General features: G+C 38.4%; 1 protein-coding gene across 1 annotated transcript in view; it reads right to left on the reverse strand.

The window, feature by feature from the left end:
• LOC118795663 (piezo-type mechanosensitive ion channel component 2-like) overlaps nucleotides 1–3,484 on the reverse strand; it is a 123,261-nt gene extending 119,777 nt beyond the window's left edge. The window contains exon 1 of the mRNA XM_036554310.1: nucleotides 3,463–3,484. The gene's annotated coding sequence lies outside the window, so the exon portion shown is untranslated. The remainder of the gene's footprint in view (nucleotides 1–3,462) is intronic.
• Nucleotides 3,485–12,678: the final 9,194 nt, after the last annotated feature.

Genomic DNA, 12,678 nt, shown 5'->3' on the forward strand with positions numbered 1-12,678 from the left:
AATATATATTGTACATATATATATTTTTCCCTAGAGGGGAGGTGGACTGTGTCTGGGATACGCTGTAGGTTGGAAGAGGGGGGGTGACTAGTCCCCACCTGGCCCACAAATAATCCTAGGGGAAAATTGGTGCTGATTGGCTGATATTAACTAATGGGATTACTGTCGATTGATTGTTTATAAATATACCCATTAGGATTGTGGGGCTACACCCGAATGAGGGTTCTAACTGCCTACGTGTGGGCGGCAGAGACTCTTCGGTGCTTTCTGTGCGTCAGCATTTTGAATGCTTGCCTTTTTGGATATGCTGACACAATACAGCCTTTTTCAACTTTTGTAACACGGTTCCAAGAGTTCTTTGGATTGCTTTGGGATTAAGAAGCTCTTCCACGTTTCAATTAAGGATATTAAGCTTATGTGTGTTAAGCCTTCCGATCCTGTTTTCTGCACAGTTCTGCACAATCTATATTTACAGATATTTACCCCGAAAGACACACAGAGACATTTCTGTCTTAATGTGGATGACACAGTCCGTGAAAAGATTGCAATGGGCTTCTGTGCTCGCAATCAAATCTGTATGCACAAGGAATATTTGGCTTTGCCCAAACCTCTGTTTATTCTAATTATTTGCTTGGTATTAATTCAGTTCGATTACAGTAAAGGCGTGTTTGTGTATTGCGTACTAAGTGGTCTCACAGTGTAAACTGCTGAGGAATGACCAGTGATGGCTGTCGATAAATACATGCGGGACACCAGTGCAGTCAAAGGCCTCCCTGAGCTGGTAATGAGGAGCGCCTTCCCTGCAGCTGGATAAAGGATACAGCCCAGACAGGCCTGTTTGTGTTCACAACTGCAAACAATGTGCAGGCTGTAATGAGCTGCGGGGAGCCGTGGCAGAGCTGGCGAAAAAAAAAAAAAAAACCCTTAACAGGAGTCATCTGTGCCCCGACTGCAACGTGGAAGAGCCAGCGCTTTGGAGGTTATTACAGCCTCTCCCTCGGGGACAGCACTCTAAAGCCTCCCAACGCAACTGTTCACATTGAACTGCAAAACAAATAATGCCAAATATTCAATTTTCTACTGACTGTGGTGGCTGACTGTACTAGAAGACCATGTACCACGTTACACGTGGGAGGAGGTAAGTCGTGTAATGATAGGAGCAAGAATGCATCTGTTTAAGTACAGACACCAAGCACTTCATGAGAGTAATGGCTAAAGAAAATCAGACCAACACACTACGTCTATCACATTTTGATTCTAAAACAATTTTGTGCAAAACACCACAAGGTAAACTTCCTTTTTTTAAACTCCAATTAACTCCTTTTTGTGGCCTTCCATGGTTTAGGTCACTGTTGATATTCTGTGATTTTATTGGCGTCTCCATGGCCTCAAAGGTGAGACACTCAAGCTACAAAGATGAACTTGTCAATCCTTAAAGTATCAATCCAGGGAGCATCCTGAATACTGTTAGAGTCGACTCCCAGCTGCTGCACCTCAAAACAGAATAGTGCAAGGCATTTGATAAAAAAGACTTAATTTGTCTGCTAACATTATCCTGCCTGACCTGAATTTAGCCAAATCTGCAGCGCCAAACAAAAAACAACAAAGACAGTGAGCAAGAGATGTTTCCCTGGTCCATCTAACAGTGACCCTGATGGGTTACAGCTACTGTATGATGAAAATGAACTAATCAAATGTACTCCATACACACGTGAAGTGTATATCGTATTTTGCATTTCTTCAACATGCCTCGTGTTGACATATGTTGATGTTTCAGTTTTCCTTTTCAACGGTGTTATGCTTTACACACAGGAAGGCCATTTAACGTTATATTAACTTCTTTTCACACACCACAGGCTTTAATCAATGATTGCATTTGTTCAATGAAGGTGATTCTTAGATGAGATTCTTCGAGTTTAACCGCTGATACGTTTGCTACAATTGGTTCGCCTGCTTGAAAAAGTCGACATCGAAACCAGCGAGCACACAGCTTTGAACACTAAAGTGAGGCATCGTTGATAACAGTGTAAATAACTGCTTCCACTGCCTCTCTGCATTATTAAAGAGACACATTACTGCAGAGTCCCGTAATTTAAATGGCCGCAAGTCGGCTACGGCTACTGTAGTTACCGCCACAACCTGTTAACTCTTCAGCAAATTATACAGGCATGACTAGAATTTCACAAACATTATTTTATTTTCGTTTCGGCACAACTTATAAAAATATACAGTGCACTGCAGCTAATTTGTATTTCAAAAAAAAGACCTAAGAGAGTTTCATAGATATTTCCATTTCACTCAGATGATTGCCGCGTCCCCACACGACAGTGCTGCAAGACATCATGTTGATCTAGTCGGGGCTTCACAGTCTTACGCTTATAACCAATAGTACACTGTACGAAAATCTGGAACTGTAATACATGCAATCAGGGAAATCAAATAATGGTGAAACGGGAAGGTAAGCGCCAACGAGATTCTCTCGATCAAAACATATTTAAATGCTATGATCTTAATGTTAACAATATGACATTTGATAATAATAATAATAATAATAATAATAATAATGTAATTGTACATGCTATATGGTTTCACACATTTTAATTTTTTTTTTAATCCCAAAACGTTAACTACATTAACAATGACAGCTAGTAATAAGAACGCTGTTGTTTCCACCGATTTACAATCTTACAAGTTAAATTTCCGGTCAGCCTTTTCCGTAGCTTAAGAAGTTCAAGTGCAAAGTGTAGGGAAAAGATGAGAAGACAAATGTCGACGCACTCTACAGTTACTGCACCAGCAGTAACAGAGTAATATGGAGAACATTGGCAAGTAAATTACTGTTTGTCCAGTATGAAAAATGTATACTCAGATTTAGGCAGATTTAACATACTAATACAGATAAAAAAAATACACACATATAATTAATCAAATATACAGCCACTGTACCGTTTTAATTCGTATAGTCAATTATGGACAATTAAAATGCGCCCATACGTCGTGTTAGCTATGCCCCCAAGAGTATTTGAAGACTACCGAAAGCAGTTAATTTATGTAGGTAGGCTCCAGTAGGTTTTCTGATTGTTTAAACTGAACGCATTCGACTGTTTTTCACTATACAATAGCATCCTACATGTGATGCCAGTATTACTGCTTAGTTATACAAATCTAAAATTTAAAATATAGGCTATGTATTTCTACAGTCATATTCCTTACATTCATAACCTTTTCAGCTAAGAATGCACACTGCTATAACCCCATCGACTACTAGTACTGTTGATTCTAATACTACCAATACTCCAGAACTTAATTACACATAGTGTAGGAAAACAAAATTTACCTCTGCATATTAATGACATTTATTACAGCCTAATCGCAGTTATAAATCTGCCACTTAGCCACATGTTTGCGCAAACTTCACGTCTAGCCTGACAAGTAGCGTGCGATATGCAGCGATCGACTTACCTGCGGCTAGACATACTGGAAGAAGTAATCTGAAGATCAGTCCACAAACCACTTCGGAAGCCATTGCGTGGAGTTTCTTGAATCAAGGTGATCATATAGAAAATGTCTCTAAAATAGACGTGCGATCTATCTCAAGAAATTAAAGTCTTGCTCAGTTCAAGTCCAGCCCTTTCCAAATCTCACATAGGAGGGCATTGCTCAGGTTGTTTTGCGTTACATTCCCTTTTCTCTGGGGCACCCCAATCCAGGAGAATGCATATGCTGACCCATAGCCTATACCCGCTCCAGGCGCAGCCGAGAATACTCGCCCCCTTCACCCCCTGACTAGTTTTCACACAACAGCGCTTTCTGCTCCAGGTTAGTTTCGACACCCCATATCAGAGACCCAGAACATCTGTTGCGCATTGATGTTTTCTTAATATAAACAAGATGCACGTAACGGAAACCAACTCCTAAAATTGTCCCAAAACATGAAGTTTAGTTTTGTTTATTCACGATGTCCGCAGATACAGTGAGTCATGGTCTTACAATCTCTGGCAAACTGGTTTCCCCGAGTCTTCGCCCAAGAGCAAAAATCAAGGAAAATTAACTTCTTCATTCATAATTGCCGTCTGTACTCCTGAACCCAGTCCCAAAGTGGGTTCAGCATTAGTTTTGGACTAAAGGAGGTGTCGGACAGCGCTTGAGTGAAAAACGTGGTATTCTCTCCCTTGAAGTAAACAGCAACTCCTTATTCATTTGTTCGCATTGAAACAGCTGTAATCTCTGCCTTCAAACTTCATCTGGCTTTTCTGTTCTCCTCGTCAATGAAAACTTCACATTGTGACTGACAAGTTGTCTAACCAATAATAGGTCGAGTTAAGCCTCGGCAGCAAAGATGTGTCCCAATGAAGAGCGGGGGGTGGAACTTGGACAGGGAGGGTGAATGTGTCTGGAGCAGCTCGCTCCTCCTTCCAGTGTTCCGCAGGTTTGTCTGCCTCATTCCAAACCCTCCTTGGGGTCAGGTATCCCAAGTTTTGGCAGGTTCCAGTATAGGATAAATCGTTGGAACCAAATAACGGGAAGGGCGCGTGGGATGAACTGATTGCGGAAACAGAAACAGAATTGAACTCAAAATTGCATGTGGTACTAATTAAATGTGGGTTATTGATTAGTGTGTTGGCATCAAATAATTATAATTTTTTTTTTATTATGAAACGTTTTAGTTAGCCAAATCTGACAACGGTAGCGCTACGGAGACAAACTGTATAAAATTAAATCATTACTTGTGCAGGACTGAGACAATGTATTCGCAAGCGCGGCTGGTTCACTATCAACTTATCCAACGCGCTTAAAATTGTTGAAATGACCCCAAAAGGTTTTTATTTTGTTTGTTCAGTTATAATAATTTGCAAAACCATTTCAAAACAATTATAACTGTCCAGCTGGCTTGAAAGAAAACAGATGATGCAAATCCACTATTCTTGAGCGTCTGATTATTTTTGTCAGGTATCATGAAATGCCAAATTGGGCACAGATTTTGAACCCAATACATTAGTGGTGGAATTGGAGATGCAAGCGATTATGTTACAGCGCCATCTATCGACCTGAAACGATTTTCCTGCGCACTGTGACTGTGACATTGCCCTATCTTAAAAGGAACAAAGCACAATATAATATATGCAGAACCAAAGCTGAAGAGACCAACGTGAAATTGGTTTAGGCAACTTAGTTTTATTTTTAGCTTTATTTGTGATAGCTTTAAAATTTTAACTTATGAACTGAAATTTGTCCTTTTAGCACATTGAAGCACAATGAAGAATGGGCTGTCCTATCTTGTTAAAATATAATTTGAGATTTGGCAGTCCAGAGCTCACTGAAATATAAAACTAATGGCTGGAAAAATCCAGGAACAATTAAGCATTGTGCTTTCCTTAAGGGACTAACTAAAGAGCTGCAATATCTCTGGCCAGGCCTGTAGTGCAAGCTACTGGTATTTTATTAGTGCCAAATGTGAAAAGTTCCTTGCAGCTGAAGTATTTTTTTGTTGTTGTATACTGAGCCTATGAAGAGGGCAGTCAGATGACTATGTATGACCATGGTTTAGGATCTCTGAAATCATAACCCATTGGATGGATTTCTGCTGGTCCAATGAGCTGTGAATTACAAATTATACTTCAAAATGGTAATATAATGGCTAAAACTGATTCAGTGGTGCCACACAGTGAAGACGCAACATATTGTAAATTTAAATATGTTGCGGAAAGCACAGTTTCTGAATACTGTGACATTATACTATTTTTCACACTTCAAAGCCTGCATATACTATATAAAATGCATGTACTATATGTAATGAATAAGAGTAAAAGTATGACCAATTGGACAATCAAAACATACCAGTCAGTTTCCAGTTCTGAGGATCAAATCATAGACAAGTATGCAGTTCAGTAGGTTATTGTAGTCCCTAAGGAAAACCTTTTTGTTTAGTAGTGAGAGACTGAAGGTAGAGCCCACCGTGTTAGCAAGGTGAAGGTAAATGTACTCATGCCCCTGTAAATAGCTTCTTTCCAGACATTTTCCACATCCCTTGATTTAACAAGCATGGTATTTTGTGTAAGTGGCCTACTGTGGCCAATATTGCTCCCACTTGTCCATGTTTCCCTAATTATATAAACAGTGACATGCAATGGAATGTAGTAATATATAAAAATCAAATCAAGTGAGCCGTAAAAATAACTTAACAGTCTTGTGATTAAGAAACAAGAAGAAACGCTCTCCAGTATGTGGTTCCATGATTTAAATCAGGCAGCGTGTGGCCAGCAGTCTAATGTTTTTTGTTTGTTTGTTTTTCCAAATCATCTTAATTGGGAAAGACACCTGGCACAGGACTGTAGTGTAATCCACATCTTTCACTGTGGGTATACTTTTATGCTTAACTTCTAGATAAAGAAGAAATTGATTTGCTTGACATCCTATGTTTGACAGTATTCAGTGTCGCACTAATAATGATCACAACTTGACTTCTAAGCACCCCTTGTTGTAATATCTGAGATTTTTTTGTTCAAAATGTGCTCTGTGATGTAATTTTGTTTTGACTTTATGTCCTGAATGTCTCACTCCAGCAGGAAGGCATCTTAATTAGTTTTGGCTCTCAGATCATAACAGCATTCAGCAACATTGCGTTCGAAAAATGATATAATGACTTTAGCCCACCACCTTGACCAAACTTGGAGAAAATACACAGCTGCGTCTTCACTGTTTACAAAAATTAACTGTCATATTCCATGTGTGAGAGAGCATTTGTGACGTCAACAGCTGTCAGTTTAATCTGATGTAACTATCATTTTCAGAATATGATATTAAATACAATGCCAGTACAAACAGCATCTTCTGTATCCTGGGGATATGTTTGCAAAACTGGCCCTGGAGAGAACAACAGCTCATATGTAGCCAAGAAGGATAAATTTTTTTGTCCAGAACTATAAATAAGTACATGATCAGATTTTTGACCCCAAAAGAAGACTATTGAGCGGACAATTCGAATAAGAAAATGACTGCTAATGTTTCTTATAAGTCTCTAGTGATCATGGCTACACAGATGCTAACCACAGAATGTCTGCTTATTTGTAATTGTTCTAAATATTCTGAGGCTTGAATCTCAGGAGTAGTGAAACAATTTTGACTGCAATATTTCCCCATATAGGCCTAACTCTAAATGTAGAGCACATCATCAATCAGAAAGATAATCAAATGTTATTTGCCTGTGGAAAGGTTTTGGGGGATGCTTGTTTCACCATTGGAACAGAAAAGCAGTATATAAACTATGAAGCACTGAATGACCTCATCGACTATCTCTGTTCATGCAGATGGGAGATGACATTACATTTTTTCTCATTTAAGAGAGGCTGCATTTATCAGGTTCAAAATAGCTACAGGATGCATTGTAAGCAAATTGTATACAAAGGAATTGAAGATAATTTAATATCTTTGGACAGCACGGTAAAGAGAGAGTGGCATATTTCTGTTCTGATTACCAGTAATTATTACTAATACAAACTCTGAGTTGGATAATGCCACTCCCTTGTTATACATTTTAATGTGCACATTACAGCCCATATCTCTACCTGGATGTCAAACCGTAGTCTTAAAAGTGATTTTTCCAATATTGTAATTTTCTAAGACATACTGTGCTTGTTGACCAAAGCCTCATCTTTCCATGACCTCGCAAGAGCTCTGGGTGATTCTGCCCTCCCCCTTCCCACACCACAGAGACCCCTGAGGAGAACATTGCTTCTATGTACCGGTTCTTCCAGATCTTCACTCTTCAACAATATTAGCCCATCCATTCCTCACCACATACTCATCCCAGCTCCTGGTCCAGGCCATGACACTATCTTTAGTGTTCTTTACCTTGTCAGCTAGTGCTTTCTTGTGATTTCGCATCCTGTCAAAAGAGCAACTCAGCCCAACACAACAATGATAGCGTGTATGAATAATTACATGGGAAGACAATAAAGTTAAAGACAGCGACGTTTGAAGGTTTGTGCGATGGACGGTATTTTCATGTCTAAAACTGATCCAAAGTGTATTTCAACAAAATATTTTGGGGTTTCCACAATTCAAATCCTGTAGCAAGTCAGCAAAATATGTTTTACTCAGACCATGCAATTTTGTACGGTATGTAAGTATGAAACATTCCCTGTACATTAGGAGAACCTTACGCAACTGCAATACATACATGAATGTATGAAAAAAGGCTACTTTGTTTGGGCTATTGTTTTATATTGAAGCAGCGGAAAATAACACCACTTTTGATTTAAAACAATATATGGACCTTCTCCTTTAAAACTACTGATCCAAAAAGCCGGTTCCTACAAAAAGAGCATTGTAGAAGTGGCAGAACATATAAAAATCTTAGAAGCCAGTTCACATTCTGGCTGCTATCTCAGTCACCAAGATGCAAGTTTAAAATGCATGTTTGTTTGATGAGTTATGTGGCACAAGCCATATTTGCTCTCAGTAAAATATCATATTGTTCTTTGCCAAAGTGAATGCATTTGTTAAGCCGAATTGCACAATGCACATTGAACAAGGTAATATTTAGTAATACTTACTTCCAAGGTAAAGAAATGCCCATTAACTTTTTATGACAGCAAAATGCAAGGCTCTGTTTTATGACATGAAATGAGCAGAGGGAAAACCCTCAGAAAACACTGCAGTTGCTTTCTGAGGGCCATAAGAAATCTGATACTCAGGTCAATGCTCTGTTTAAGGCTTAGAGCCGAAAAGGTCCCACCACCACCACACCTCCAGGTGATCATCACCCACTTCCCACTGTCCAGTCAAGAAAAGTAAAAAAGTTTTCCATCAGCAGAACCTCACCCCACCACCCCCCACCCCCCTTTAAATTTCTGTAGCTCATTGATTGAGATATGGACCATGTTCCTGAGCTAGACAATTTTTAGGTAATGTGATTGGCTGATTCTTGAATACATCAGAGAGAGAGAAGTACTTTAATTTCATTTCAGGCACAATATACCTTCCTTCCTACCAACTGTTATTAGGGCATACAAATTAAATCATGTGAGTAATGTAAGTACCTTGTATAAAACGTTGTATAATAATTGTTGTCAACCTTGTTTTGGCATAAAAGTATCAAGACCTATAAACAAGGCCAGCAACATATTTATAAGTACAGTCAGCAATGTCAAAGGAAAGCTATTTCTCAGCATTCACAGACAATCCCAACCTTATTTTAAAAATGGGTCTCAATTATTGAATTATTACTAAATTCAATACAGGGGAGATTGAAAATACTGCAGAATATACAATATTGGATATGAATTGGATATGAAGCCCACAAAAGATCCAATGAGAACATGGACATCATTTTTATCAAAACCTTGAGAACCTTCATACAGGTCACTGTTCAAAAGGCAACAAGTAACAGGACTAAGAAATGAGTAATTACTACTACTATCATTATCTTTCCACATAGGCTTAGATTACTAAAGATGTGGGTTCAAAATGAATGCTTTGTGATCTCCTTATGAGGAGTGGTAATGTATAGATGAAAAAACACATGGAGACTACAGTGTTTTTTGATATTTTCACTAATTGTAATAGCATGTAATAGCATGTAATACTTCAGGTCCTGTACAAATGGTGATTTTTGTTTTTAAGCATACATGTACTGTAAGCACACAAAATAGTTTCAAATGCCCAATGCAGCAACAGTAGCATTTTAAAAAAGATTTAGTACCATTTGGCTGAACCACTCACTCAACATTATTGTATTTTGTGCTCGAAATGAAAAAGTGGGTGAAACTTTTGCCTGCCAGTTTGCCTGTGAGCATGCTGAGTCTGGCCAAATAAGGCTTTCTGACTCCAGCCTTTTACAGGTTTGCTTCAATAATCCTGTGAATCAAATCTGTGAATCAAAGCCAAGCTGAGGAGTGCTCTGAGTTTCTTGGCTAATGTGATTATGATACAGAAAATGTATTTTATTGCCAAAAGTAACAATATTACACCAGAGGTTCCAGACTGTAACTTTGCATCCAAGTCTATACACAGGTAGAACATTTATACAACACTACTCCCATAAAGGATGCTTACATTATTGTAAGACCTGATCCATTTTCTTTTTTTTTCTTATTTATTTTATTCATTTGATCCATTTTCATGTCTTCATGGTTTACTTCAGGATCTCCATGAGCTGGTTTGCACACAGTGTTGCAGGTAAATGTAGTCATGTAATTACTATCTTCAAATAAATCCTTAAACACATATCATTCATATTATAAATGCTGACCCTTCATAATATCTGATTGGTTTGTATCTGGTTGTAGATTTCAGGGAGTGAATAGTTTATGGTTGCATATCACCAGAAAGTGTTTGAAGGCAATGATATGCTTAACAAACAAAAGTGTGATGGATTGAGGTTACTATGTAAAAGGTACAGTGAAATTGGTGGACAGTTAACAGACCCCAAGGTTTAACGGCATCGTCTGTTACAATAGACCGTCACAGTTTGTCTTTCTTTTGCATCAACATTATTCTTCTTCAAGCAAATATGCTTTGCAGGCTTTGAAGACCTCAAACTTCAGGGTTTCACATACAGTCAGCTAATAATAGTTGAGTGTGGAATATTAAAAACACAAATAAAACAGAACTGAAACCGACTCAACCTGCAAAGTTGTGTGACCTAGACTGCCATGGGTGCCTTTATAGCTATGGAATTTATTGTGTACATACTGTAATGCAGTGACGTAGAGTGTGCAGTATGCAGACATTTGAGGCGCTTTCTGTCTGAGCACAACCACAATGGCATAAGTTCACAGCATGGATGCACAAGCTTTTTATCTTTTTTTTTTTTAAATTGTGTGTATTTATTTGTAGACCTTTATCCCAGAAAGCAGCCATTGGCTGAGTCAACTGTCTATTGTTTGTTTGTGCTTCTTGTCCCATCACTACCCAGCAGAGTGACCAGCTCTTCCACACTGCCAGAGAATGGAGATGCAGGCACAGCATCAGATTAGCCTGACTGGACAATACGGGCTAGACCTTTTTGCCCTGGTTGTTTAGTGAATTTTGGTAAATGTGCGACACTAGCGTGTAGTGAATAATGCCTTTGAGAATCACACAATTAAAGATGACTCTTAAGCCCTATGGATTCCCTGCCACTCTGAATCAGGGGACAATAGATACAGTAGTCTACAATACAGTAGATAATCTTTGGTTTGGTTGATTGTTGTGGTGCCAGAACATGACAATGGCAGAAACAGTTTTCCTCAGCACCATGGATAATCAAGTTGCTGATGCAACTTACTGTATGTCAAAAAGGAACCCTTCTACCCACTTCTGTATTTGCCAGGAGTCAAACAGCTTGTCGAGATAAAACAAGTGAAGCTCTTTTTTTCAGTTGTAATCCAAGACATCCTCCAGACTCATTGTGTATTTACCAGTTATGTAATGTGTTCTTAGCTCAGTCATATTGTGGGGCATGTGTGTTTGAACGACTAAGTGTTTGCCATTGCTTCTAAATTCCATGTCATTTCTAAATTTTTATCTAAGTCCTGCTGGAAGAAATGTTTTCTCTTTCACAAAGTGGTCTCACAAGGACTAAATCACAGGTGACTGTGTTAGTGCTCAGGAATGGTTGTTATTCCTCACACAGCACAGTTAGCTAGCAATTTGTGTAGACCTAGCTGGTAGTGTAAATTAATTGTGATTAGTTTACATTTCAACATTTAGGTTACGCACATTTATGTTTTGTCATTTAGCAGACACTCTTTGAAACCAGAGTGACTTTGAAAGTGATAAGTGAAAAGTGAATTAAACAAAACCATGAAATGTTATACAAAACAAGGACAGGATAAGGCATACAAAACAATACAAAGTGTTGTGTAAATGTACAGTGTACAGTACACTGTGTACAGTGCTGTGTACATGTTTCAACATGTAAGTGAAATGCAATATCTCCATCATAATATTTACCCAAATAAAATATTTCACACAATGGTCACAACATTCTAAAACAGAGAGCTACCACATACCATGTAGCAAAACTAACAACACATGAAAAAACAAAAAAAGGAACAAGAGATTACATAGGGCAGAAGAAATGAGGGACAGTCTGAAGAGGTGGGTCTTCAGCCTGTGACAGAATGTGGCTAACAATTCCAGTATTCTGACTGCAACAAGAAGCTCATTCCACCACACAGGGGCCAAGACAGACAGAGGAATGAACTATTAACCAGCTGGACAGCTACTGTGCTGCATTTAGTGAAAGCAAAAGCTTTAACGAGCTTTTTTTACTAAACAGCATTATGGAACTATGCTAGCTACAGGTAAGTAGCTATCTCCTTCAAGGAAGAACGCACTTTTAACATGTTTGGTTAGCCAATATTCAAAATCGTAGGTCATTAGTAAGCTTGAGTAGCTGGTTGCTGACTCAGGATGTATTCTTTGCTCTGCTGGTTTACAGGACCCTCTTCCATTAGATATTGTAGTTATAGGTGCTGCAGTGTTGCATATTGTTATGCAGGACTGTTCAAGTGCAAGACTTTATAAAACTTATACTTCTTTAGTACACAATAATATGAAATAACTGCTCCAAAGATTCATACTGCATACTTGTTTAATAAAGTTATTAGACACAAGTCAACTCTGAAAATTGAATAACTGAATAATGACAGTAAAGTTTCTTATAACACAGACACTATATTTTTGGTGACA

This window comes from Megalops cyprinoides, chromosome 2 (assembly GCF_013368585.1).
Source record: "Megalops cyprinoides isolate fMegCyp1 chromosome 2, fMegCyp1.pri, whole genome shotgun sequence".
NCBI classification, from domain to species: domain Eukaryota; kingdom Metazoa; phylum Chordata; class Actinopteri; order Elopiformes; family Megalopidae; genus Megalops; species Megalops cyprinoides.